Source organism: Tamandua tetradactyla, chromosome 20, assembly GCF_023851605.1.
Source record: "Tamandua tetradactyla isolate mTamTet1 chromosome 20, mTamTet1.pri, whole genome shotgun sequence".
NCBI lineage: Eukaryota > Metazoa > Chordata > Mammalia > Pilosa > Myrmecophagidae > Tamandua > Tamandua tetradactyla.
Genome location: NC_135346.1, coordinates 31887931 through 31900568, shown reverse-complemented (window position 1 = coordinate 31900568; position 12638 = coordinate 31887931). Strand labels below are relative to the sequence as shown.

The window sequence follows — 12638 nt, the reverse complement described above, 5'->3', positions numbered from 1 at the left end:
ATTGCTGAGCTGCATCCCCAGAGCCTCTCATCCATCAGCTGGGGGATGCTGGTGTTGCTGACCCAGGGTGCCCTTAGAGAGCCACTGGTGTGGAGCGTGTGCTTTGGGGTTCTGCAGACCTGGACGGTTGCTGCCTCTTCCATTCTCTGGGCTTCTGTTTCATCCTCTGTACCTGTGTAATGCTGAGGCTGCCTTCTAGATGTTGCCAACTAATGAGACTGCATGCCAGGTTCTCCACACCGGGCTGACATGTAATAAGCACTCAGTATAAGCTAGCTGCTTAAGGATGATATCACAGGGTTTTCAGGAGATGAGGCAGTGGGCACGATTTTCTCTGCTTATGGATAACTTTTCTTCAGCTTTCTACCACCTCCCAGCTCTGTCCTCTCTGGACGGGTCATCCTTTGCTTTGTCTCAAACCTTTCGATCTGTTTGGAATAGTGCAAATTCAGATGTGGGAGGGGCTCAGAGGACATCTGTCTCAAATCTCCCCAACAACACCCCAGCAGGTGGTCCTCCAGCCTCTGCTTGCCTTTTACTCCCTCTAGCTCTTAGACAGTCCCTTCCGTTGTAATTACAGACATCTTTCTTTTGTGGTGCCACCTCGGTACAGGCCCCTCCCTCCTTTCTCACTTCTTCCTTTTTCCCTCATTGATCCCATTAGGCTTCTCATCCACCTGACCACATTGAGGGCCAGGGATAAGAGGGACGGCAGTAGTGTGAGGCAGTGGTGGCCCAGGTTTGAATACTTGCATCACCACCCTTCAGTGTGCCCTTGGGCAAGTCTCCTCCCTTCACTGGCTTTGTTTTGCTGGCTACAACGTGAAGGGATTGCACTGTCTCAGGGCCTTCTGTTTCTACTCTTTAAAGCTCTGTAGCTCAGTGATTGGGTTGCCCCCTCTGGCTCCAGCAGTTCCCAAACTCTTCCTGTTGAGCCTGGCATTTCTGCACCCACCCTCCTGGTTTCTCCTTGCAGCTCCCCTGTTTGCTCACAGTGCCTGCCCCTCTGAATTTCCCTATACCTGTTTGTAGGGGGTAAGCTGGGGGCGCTCTAGAGAGTTGCCAGAAGGAAGGTCCTGGAAGCAGGGAGTAACTCCCTTTGTTCTGTGGGGGAGCCCAGTGCCCCCACCCCCAAGTCAGCCTTTGGCAACCACAAGGCTAGTTGTAGGAAGTTCTTGATGTTTTTCCCCCATGACTGGCCCAGGACAGTCACTCTTCTGATGGGAATGGATGACTGGTCTGAGGAGCAGCTGGCTCTTTGTCTAAGGTCTGTCCCCCACACAGGGCTGAACTTTTCTCTCCCCTGAGAAGGCTGTTCCTTTAGAGGCAGGAGACTTTGGCCTTTGTGTACCTACATGGTAGTACACATGGAGAACAAACCAGGTGGTCCATGTAGGTGTGTGCATACATCAGGCAGGTGTGTGCACGTGGGGTGTGTGTTGGGGGTGCTTTGGGAATCCTGTCACTAAGGAGTCATGCTCAGAGGCTAGAGCTGGTATTTTTAGGGCAGACGTGGGGATGGCTTATGAGTCAGGGGCCTTTGGTTTGTCTCCACCCACTCTAGAGGGTGCTTGCTCCACTTTCTGCTGGCCTTCAGACCACTTGCCTGCCCTGCCTTGCTTGTATTACTGCCTCGGCCCTCTATACTCTTCTCTGCCCCCACGAGTGCTACCCCAGCAGATCCCTATCCCTGGGGAAGTGAGAGGGTGTGGTCAGAGGGCAGGTGACACCGACCTTCAGGACATATTGAAGAATCATTCAGACTAAGAGGGTGACATGCACACACCTGGGTACCCACCCATCTGGTTTAAGAAATACACATTTTCTCTACCCTAGAAATTTCTCCCTAATCCCCCCTTCCCCTCTCTTCTAGAAGTAGAGTGTTCTGAAGCCAGCAATTATTATTCTGTTGATTTCTGTATAGTTTTATTGTAAATGTGTACATCCCCAAATAAAGCCTATATTATGTTTTTTATGTTATTTAAATGCTATTATAATGTCTGTATTCATCTGCAATTTGCTTGTTTTACTTAATATTTTATTTGTGAAATTCATCCATGGTCCTACCTCTAGCTCTGGTATATTCATTTTTTGCTGCTTTATAGGATTACCTGATAGGAAATTGCCACATTATTTATTCATTTCCTTCCTCATTTAGGTCATTTCCATACTTTTGCTATGACAAACAAGACATCTTTGGCTTTTATAAGTTGTCTCACCCCTGTCCATTCATTCCTTTCCTAGTCTTTAGTAGCCATCCATCCATTTTGCTGTTTGGGGAGCATTTAAAGGTGAGTTCTATGGTCTGTATATGGTCCTCATATTTCCATGGGGAGAAAGTGAGACCCCATGAGGCAGCCGAGCCAGAATTTAAATCCGTTAACTCCTTTCAGTCAAGTCCTTCTATCCCTTTTGTCCTAAGGTCAGGCCTTAGTGCCCTTCGTCCTCCAGCTGATGGTTAAGGCTGCTACTCCTGGGTTACATGAGGTCCTAGAAGCCAGGTTTTCAAGCATGGAGTGTGTCCTACCTCTGAATTTCAGGAGCTGACAGGGGTGTGCATGCAGCAAAGGAAAGCAGGTTGGAGTAACTTGGCCTACTTGTCAGCCCTTCTTTGGAAGTTGATGGTGGGGAGTATGGGGAGCAAACCAGTGATGTGACAATCAGATTTGGGTTCCACTTTGTGCTCTGGGAACTGTGGGGTCTCTGGCCAAGTTCTGTTCCTCTCTGGACTCAGCTTCCTCATCAGCAAAGCAGGGGCAGTGCAGGGATTGAGAACCACAGGAGTGAGGCCTGGAAGTACCTGCTTCGCACTTGTTCACAGCTAAGGGCAGTTATTTCTGTTCCTGCCTTTGGCCAGCCCTGACCTCTTTGGCAGGTTCCAGGTTGAAACCATCCTCTATAGTTGCCGACTCTCCTTCCACCAAATTCTTTAACTAGAAAATTTGCCCCAGGACTTTCCCTCCTTATTTTTCTTAAATCCCTGTAGCTTCAACTGTTCATATGAAGCAAGTACATAATCATAAGGAGATTCTCACCTGCCGCCCATGGTCCTCTAGCCTCAGTTGGTGCCGACCTGTTTTGCCTCCCCTATGGTTCTGATCTAGTCAAGCCACTTGGATTTTTTAAAAAATCTCCCTTTGTATAAAAATTACAGAAGAGTCTGTGCTCACTGGGGAATCCCTGAGCTTCTTTTCATCCTTAGATTCTAAGCCCTGGGGATTTGCAGGTGATCTGGAAGCATACAAGACCCTGTGTGGTACAAAGTCAGAGATGTGCAGAGGCAGGGCTGGAAACCAGATAGCCAAACTGTAGGCCCGGCTTTTGCTGCCTGAGCCCCCCCATCTCCCCCTCAGGGTCTTGTTGGAGTCTCACAAGTCTTCACCAGATGATTTGTTCTGCCATTGACCAGCTATGTGGTTTTTTTTTTTTCATTGTATAGTATAACATATATACAAAGCAAATAAATAAAAAAGCAATAGTTTCCAAAGCACTTTTCAAAGAGTGGTTGCAGGGTAGATCCCAGAGTTTGTCATAGGCTACCGTGTGATTCTCTCATATTTTTCTTTCTAGCTGCTCCAGAATATAGGAGGCAAGAGGGCTTAAATACTTTTTAGCATCACAGTTGACTTTTTTTGGAAAATAACATATATACAAAAAAGCTATGAATTTCCAAGCACATCACCACAATTAGTTGTAGAACATATTTCAGACTTTGACATGGGCTACAATTTCACAATTTTAGGTTTTTACTTCTAGCTGCTCTAGAATACTGGAGACAAAGAGATGTCAACTTAATAATTCAGCATTCATATTCGTTTCTTAAGTCCTATCTTCTATGTATAATTCCACCATCACCTTTGATCTTTCTGTCCCTCTCTTTGTGGCTGTTTGGGCTATGGCAATTCTAAATTTTTGCTGTTGGAAGGGTCTGTCACTAATATGGGGTAGGGAGATGAAACTATCTGATGTGCTAGAGAGGCTGGACTAGGTTTCAGGACTTATCTGGACCAGGGACCCGTATGGAGATTGTAGGTTTCTGGAAAGTTACTCTAGTGCCTGGAACCCTTGTGGAATCTTATAGCTTAAGAACACTTAATCTCTCCAAGCCTGTTTCTCACCTGGAAAATAGGAATAATAGAGAGATGGTTTTCTCTCTGGAAAGCAGGAATAATAATTTTCATCTGTGCAGCAAGAAGAAATGTCTGGCATATACTAGCATTTAACAGCTGTTGGTCCCTCTCTGGCTTTAGCTAATTGCTCCCTGGTCCTCTTTTGTCCGGCTTTAGCTAGTTGCTCCCTGGTTCTCTTTTGCAGCGGTTTTAGCTACCAGATAGTCTGGTCTACCTGCTGTCTCCAGGCTGAATTCTGACCCAGGTTTTGGGTAGGTGGTGTGTAGTCTGGGTCTTGGGAGCTAAGAGAAGGCAGTGGGGCGCTGTCTGTGGGGTAATTAGCTAAGGTGAGGGGAGAGGCAGGGCACAATGTGAGGTGTGTGCCATGTTTAAGGAACCTGGGTGTGTCAGAGAGGAGGGAGTAGTGAATGAAGGGCTGTGGATATCAACTGTTCTTATCCAGTGGTCATTGATGACTGATAGGTCAGGGAAATCCACCCAGGTGTTAGGATCGATTGTAGCTAGGGAGAGTAGCTTTTTTAAGGTCAGAAGGTTACAGAATGGGGTGATGATAAATTGTCAATGCTAGAGTGTTAGAACTAGAAGGGACCTTAACAATTATTTAGTCCAGCCTCCCATTTGTGTTATTTTTATTACTGTTGCAACCCCTCATTTTAGGAAACTGAGGCCCTATGAAGGAAAGATGTTAGCTTGTAGGCCAGAGCTAAGATTAGAACCAGGATTTCTGAGCTGCAGTTCCTTATGCTAAACCTTACACCTGTGGTCTCCCAATGATGACCTGATTATGCAGACTAAGTACTTGACACCCTTGTCTAAAGCAGGTGCTATGTCCTCAAGAGGGCATAATCCGGTCTTTGACACATGGACCTGGGGTGACAGCTTCCCTGACATTGAAATGGGAAGAGAGGACTGGAGATCATCCTAGACCTTGAATGTGAATAAGCTTTTTTACTTTAGTTTGCAAGGTGCTTTCATGGTCTTTCACTTCCTCTCATCTCTGGGTGGATATTCCCATTTATGATTGAGGAAAGCAAAGCCCAGGGGGTTTCCAGGGTTTCGTGAGTGAAGTATCTCTATTCATGGGCTTCCTATAGCTACATCTTCACTAGCTATGGGTGTTGTACTCAGTGACCTTGTTTACCTGGGGCCAGTAGCTAAATGGTTATTTGCAGTAATTAAATGGAAGCCATAACCTAACCTAAAAAGCCAACAGAGAAAGCCAGAGTACTCCATTATAAGAGAAAATAAGGCCAAGGAGAAGCCTTGGCCCTTAAATCAGCTCGGTACAGTTGTAGGCTACCTAAGTTTTTTATTAGTATTGAGTGCCAAGTACTGAGTTAGGTTCTATACACGTATTATCTTAGAAACTTTAATATGAAACCAATAGGTATCACTTGTTAAATAAATCAAACATAAGTTGAAAGTAAGAACTCCCTTCCAACTATACATATTTAATTTAATTTCTCTAATTTTATGCCAACATTATCAAGGTAGTTAAATTGTTATTCCCATTTTATGGATTAGGCAACTGAGGCTCAGAAAAGGTGAGTGACTGCCTAGTATCACAGCCTGCAGGGGGTGAACTGAGCTGAAACTAGGGCAAGGCAAGGGCAAGGGGGCCCCTGGATACAATATTTTAGGCAGCATTGGCACCCGTTGTGCCTAACTTACTCACCGCAGTCCCTGCCCTGTTTGAAACCTTTCTTTCTGACTCCAAGGCGTTCTCCCATATGCTGGGTCCTTCTCTCTCCTGGGCTTGCTGCTAGTTCCCAAGGCTCTGGCCTCCCTCAAACCTTAGGGCAGCTTTTTTTTTTTTTTTTTACACCTCATTGGAAATATTTTTATTGAAACTTAATACATGTACAAAAACGAACGCAAATCTTTGGTACAATTTGATGTATTTTCATGAAGTGAACACACCTGTGCACCCAGCTCTACCTCAATGAAGAGAACATCGCCAGTTCCCACAAGTTCCCCTTTTCTCTCTTCTAGTCATTAGACCCCATAGTTTGTGAAAGTCTTCCTTGCTGTTTATACGGGCTCATGGTTCACCCTTTCCCATTGCTCTGTAGCATCCCACTGGGCGAGTTCACCACGGTTCATTTACTCCTTTGTAAATAAGGATTTCGGTGGATTCCAGTTTGGGGTTTTGACAACCAGTGCTTAGGGCAGCTTTTTGACATCACCACATTTCTATCTAGTCCAAGCTCCTCCCTGTGAGGAAACTGAGGTGCAAAGACTGGACAAGGCTTGTTCCTGGCCACACACAGACAGTGAACAGCAGAGTAGATACAGGGACAGGCCTCTCAAATCTTTTGTCTGTGCTTTGTTTCTTGGAGACCCCTTCCCTTAATGCCCTTAAGAGCCTCTGCCTCTGCCTGGGAGATAGATGTTGGGTGCCATGGCCTCCTGATTCCTAGCACCAGGGATCTGCTTGGCTTTTCCTCTGGGGCAGGGAGAACTTCACTTCCTTCAGGGATGTAGCGCGTAATCAGTGGCGTTCAATTTCCCAAGTTGGGCCTCAATTTCCTCATCTGTCAAAAAGATGATCAACCCTTCCTTCTTCCCAGGACTATATGACAACCAGATGGAAAAATAATGCTTGGGAAACTACTAAGTATTTTGCGTATGTTTGTGGCAATGCACATTAATTTCATTTTAGGGGCTTGGGAGCCCTCGCCCAGCCATCTCACACCTTAGCACGTAGCTAATGGCTGTCTCAGACCGGATGTAGCATTTCAGTGTGAAAGCTGAAATTTAAATCTAATTCTGAATCTTCAGAGAGGCTATGATTTGGGGCACTCTTCTGTCCCCCTCACACCCACTTAGCTGCTTTCCAGTCATATCTCCTCTCTTGGGGCTGGTGGCTCCTTCAGGTTCAACAGCATTACTCCCATTTTTGCGCTCTGTGGTCCCCACCTGCCTTCTGGCTGGCCCCTTTCTGCCCCCAAACGCGGCCTTTTGGATTCCAGTGGGCAGCCGCTGGGCCCTACCACGGGTTACAATTTCACAAGGCCCTACCTTGGTTAGGCTACTCAGCCAAGATCTTGTTTTGGAAGAAGGTCCAAGCCTGCTACCTCTTTACCACTGGCTTTTTCAGTTTTGGAGAAGGTGGGTGGGGCAGGCTATATCCCACAGCTAGGGGTCACCTGCTGCTTTGTAGCTTCTGGAGCCAGCCCAGATAGATGTGGAGTCTGGAGTCAGACCCTGCAAGGAGGTGGGGTGAGGTCCATCTGTTTTGCAATGGGATTACAGAGCAGGAATGGAAAAGGAGAGTGGAGGAGGTGGGAGAGAGAGCAGGGGGCTTATGGTCCCAGTTCCATCCTGACTTTGTGTGTGACCTTGGCCTGAAGATGGGCTGACATCCAAGGACTCCTGGGCCCTGAGATCCAGACGCTTTACCATGTGAGGGGTTTAGGAAAGCACCTCCTCTTTTCTTTCCACACAGAGCCAGAGAGAGGGGACAGATTTTTCAGTAACCATGTTATGTCCTGTAGGTGCAATATGCTGTTAGCCTGGGAGGCAGGAGAACTGGATTCTATTTCCGTGTGTCTCTGGGCAAGTCTCTCCGCTGCCTGAGAATGTGGGATTGGCCCTGTTGCCCTCGGAGATTCCCCTTCAGCTCTGTCATCCTTGGAATGATTCTGTTCTTCTGGAGCGGTTATAAAAAAAAACCACTCTCATTGTAGAGAATTCCTGTCTGTCCATCAGTCATCCTGGAATCGCCAGTTGCTACTGACCATCTGAGCATGAGGTCAGGGGGATGTGAAAATTCCCATTTCTTTCTTTGGTGTTTCTTTCCTGCAGGAGTCCAGGCCCTGCCTTGGGCCACACCTCCCGTTCTAGAGAGGGATTTCTCACAGTAGGCTGTTCTGCTGGGTTCCCTCCACCCACTGCCTGACAGCTTGCACCCCACCGCAACCCCTGCCCTGCCCGCCGAGGATGGAGTTGGGGAAAACTAACCCTGTCTGCCCCCTTTTCCTACTTCCATGAGCCTTCTTGCCTGTTGGCTCCCCATGCTAAGACAAAGTGAGAGTCACAGAGTTTAGAAGATGCAGAATGGAGGTTTCAGTTCTTGTATCCTGCATCCTACTCTGTGGCTTGGCCTTGTATCTGAGCATCTCTGCCAGCTGATTCTAGAAGTAGATTGTTGTCTAGAGCACTTCTGGTCGGTAGGTCATGGCGAGGTGTGTTCTCTGAGATGTTTGAACCTGATCTCTCAGGAGGCAGAAGCAGAGCTCTTAGGATACTCTGGTAAATAAAATGGACTCAGTCCCCGCTATCATGGGCCTTCAAAACTAGCGAGGCATGAAGTGAAAAAATGACGCAAACTATCAGGTAATGTCAGTTGTGAATGTCATTTAGGGAGACTGTAAGTAGTGAACGTCATTTAGGAAGAATGTAGAGTAGTGTAGAGTGAATACTCTAGAGTGTAGAGTATTTGGCTCAGTGGGCGAAATATTATGCTGTAAGCCAGACCACCTGCTGCCACTTAACCACTAAAACTGGCCAGAGCCCCTTCCAGCCATCTCCCCATTGGTGAAATCTGTTCAAGAATGGCTCATCTTCCAAGGCCCAGACCTGTGCTGGTGGCAGGAATAGAGGTGAATAAAGCATGCTCCTGTCCTCGAGAAGTTCCAGTCAAACGGGGAAATGCTTACCCCAGTCAGATCCATTCTGTACTGGTGGGAAGTGCTTTGATGGCAGGGCACATGAAGAGAAAGGGGAACAGAGGAAGCACCCCCCCACACACACTGCCAGCCTACCACCATTTTTGAGCCCCGTCTGTTTGACAGGCATTATGCAAAGTGTTTTACCTACACTCTTTCTTTCAATTCAGTGAACACGTCAATGCTTTATTGCTCTGCTGTATAACATTGACCTTTCAAGTTAAAAACAAGTCACCCCAGGCTGAGCTGTGACTTTTGCTCTGGGCGTGTAGGCAGCTGTCCTTTGGTCTCATGGGGCCTAGCAGAGAGTGTGGTGCCTCCCGCACTGTGTGTTCACCTTGTGTTTACTAGTCTGTGGGGGAGGGGGTCCCACTCACCAGAACTTTGTTTTTCTTTCTGGATGGTGTCATCCCATTGTAATGGGGACCCTCTTAGCAAAATCCTTGTTATTTCTTGTGCTTCAGGGCAGGGGAAGGAGCCCAGAGGCTACTTGTAGGCAGATATTAACCCTACAAGTTTGAACTCATTTTCTCTTTCCCCCTTGACCTAAGTCTTTCTGGGGGAGCTCTGAGTCTTGACTATGCAAGTGTAACAGCAGCTTAAAGCTCAGCTGCTGCTCCTTCTTCTTCGGGCAAATTTCAAAGTATCATATGGGTTACAGTTCCACAATTTTAGGTATTTCCTTCTGGCCGTTCTAATACACTAGAAACTAAAATGTAATATCTATATAACGATTCAGTCATAATCATTTGTTAAGTCTTAACTTCTCTGTTACAACTCCTCCCTCTCATTTGACCATTCTCTCAATCATAAGGGATATTTGGGCAATGAGCATTCTAACTTCTTCTTTTTTTTTTTTTACTATATAGTATAATATATATACAAAGCAAAGAAATAAAAAAGCAACAGTTTCCAAAGCACTCTTCAAAAAGTGGTTACAGGATTGATCCCAGAGTTTGTCATGGGCTACCATACAATCCTCTTATATTTTTCCTTCTAGCTGCTCCAGAATACAGGAGGCTAGAGGGCTTAAATACTTTTTTATCATCACAATCGACTTTTTTTCCTTATTTTTTTGTGAAGAATAACATATATATACAAAAAAAGCTATGAATTTCCAAGCATGGCACCACATTTAGTTGTAGAACATATTTCAGACTTTGACACGGGTTACAATTTCACAATTTTAGGTTACTGGAGACTCAAAGAGATATCAGCTTAATGATTCAGCATTCATGTTCATTTGTTAAGTGCTATCTTCTATGTATAATTCCACATCACCTTTGATCTTTCCATACCTCTCTTTGGGGTTGTTTGGGCTATGGCCATTCTAAATTTTTGCTGTTGGAAAGGTCTGTCACTAATATGGGGTAAGGAAATGGAACTATCTGATGTTCTGGAGAGGCTGGACTGGGTTTCAGGACTTACCTGGACCAGGGACCCATCTGGAGGTTGTAGGTTTCTGGAAAGTTATCCTTGTGGAATCTTATATATTGCCCTAAGTGTTCTTTAGTATTGGCTGGAATGGTCCTGGTTGGGGGTTGGCAGGTTATGACAGATAGCAAGGTCTACCTAAAGCTTGTGTAAGAGCAATCTCCAGAGTAGCCTCTCGACTCTCTTTGAACTCTCTTTGCCACTGATATTTTATTAATTACACTTCTTTTCCCCTTTTTGGTAAGGATATAATTGTTGATCCCACAGTGCCAGGTCTGGATTCATCCCTGGGAGTCTTCTCCCACGTTGCCAGGGAGACTTACACCCCTGGATGTCATGTCCCACGTAGCGGGGAGAGCAATGATTGCACTTGGAAAGTTGGGCTTAGAGAGACTGAGGCCACATCTGAGCAACAACAGAGGTAACTCTTAGGCATGCCTATAGGTAGTCTAAGCTTCTCCACTACCTACATAAGTTTCACAAGAGTAGGCCTCATGATCGAGGGCATAGCCTATTGATTTGGTTATCCCTAGGGTTTGACACAGTATCAGGGGATACCCTCATGGTAAGATTTAATAGCTCCATAGTCTTTCTCCCCTCCCTCAGAGGACTTTGCCAATACTTTTTGATTATCTGCTTAATATACGCTAGGATGTTTCCAGGCATTAAAATAATAATCTTACAGGATTAAAGGACCTCTCTCTTATTCTGTGCTTCCTGTGTTCCAGTTGTTCAAATGAGCTATACAGATAGGTAGAATTAGATTATGGTATACATAAAATTTCCATTCCAGCATTCTAACTTCATGTTGAAAAGGGGTATCAACATCATGGGATAGGGGGATGCTACTGGTTGATGTTCTACAAGGGACTAGTAACTATGTTTCAGGGTTTATCTGGCACAGAAACAGTCTGGAGGTTTTAAGTTCCTGAAAAATATACTTAATAAGTAAAACTTTTAGAGTCTTAGATAGAGCCCTGGGTTTTCTTTAGGGTTTTCAAGAATACTGTTGGTTGGGGCTTGGCATACCATGGCAATTTGTAATATCTGGCTAAAGCTTGTATAAGAGTAACCTCCAAAGTGACCTCTTAACTCTATTTGAAATCTCTTAGCCACTGAAACCTTATTTGTTACATTTCTTTTCCCCCTTTTGGTCAAGCAGATATTCTTAATCTCAGGATACCAGGGCCAGGCTCATCCCTAGGAGTTGTGTCCCATATTGTCAGGAAGACTCACATCCCTGAAAGCATGTCCCATGTAGTAGGGAAGGTAATGGGTTTACTTGCAGAGTTTGTCTTAGAGAGAAGCCACATCTGAGGAACAAAAGAGGTTGTCTGGGGGGACTCCTAGGCATGTTTATGGTAGGCTTAGTGTCACCATTACAAAAATAAGTTTCGTAAAGACCAGCCTCACGATCGAGGGCTTGGCTTATTAAATTGGGAGTCCCCAGTGCTTAATAGAATATGAGGAATTTCCTGGGAGGGGAAGTTTAATAGTTCTATATTTTTATTCCAATCTCTCAAAGGACTTTGCAAATACTTTTTTACTATCTCCCAGAATACTCTGGAATATATCATAGTATTACATTAAGCTATACAGAATCATCAGCTCTCATTTCCTGTTCTAGGATAAATGTATTTAGGTTGTTTAAATAAACTGAAGGCTCAGCTTCTTAGGAAGGTAGAGCTGGGTTTGAATCTTGACTCTCACTTACTAGCTAAGTAATCGTGGCTGAGTTACTCGATCTGTGAGCCTCAGTTTCCTCCTCTAGAAAATGAGGATATTAGTATGTATCTTAGAGTTGTTACTAAGCTTAAGTTGTTACTCAGCTTAACTAAGAAAATGTATCTGAAGTGTTTTAATGTGGTATACCTGACAGATAGATAATTAATAAATGGTGGCTGTTTTTAAACCTTTTTCACAGCAAGCACTGTGCAGGTTTGAACAGGCCTTTGAGGATCCCGAACTGGAACAAGTATTTGCTTTGCAGGTGTTGATCTTGGGAGGAAGGTTTTAGGGCCCCAAGTCCTTTTGAGGCCTCCAGGTAGAGAGCCTTTGGCGCTATTTCGAGTTGGTGAAACTGCAGGACTGGAGACCAGGTCTGTTTTCAGCCTCAGGGCCTTTGCACTTACTGTTCTTTCTGCCCAGAGTATTCTTCCCCTGAAAATCTGCATGCCAACTCCATCACCTCCATCAGGTGTTTGTTAAAATACACTCAGTGTGGCCTTTTCTGACAGCTCTCTGTAAAATTAGTTTCTGCCTCCTCCTGCTGTGCCTAATTTCTCTCCATAGATTTTTTTCATCACCCAAAAACCTGTTTGTTCGTTCTCTCTTTCTCTCTGCCTCTCTCTCTTTCTATCTCCATGTCTATTTCTGTTCTCTACCATCAGCCTCATACACTAAA

The 12638-nt window shown here is 45.3% G+C and overlaps 1 protein-coding gene across 4 annotated transcripts in view; it reads left to right on the top strand.

Moving 5' to 3' along the window:
- TNIP1 (TNFAIP3 interacting protein 1) overlaps window positions 1-12638 on the top strand; it is a 58938-nt gene that overhangs the window by 9276 nt on the left and 37024 nt on the right. The window lies entirely within an intron of this gene.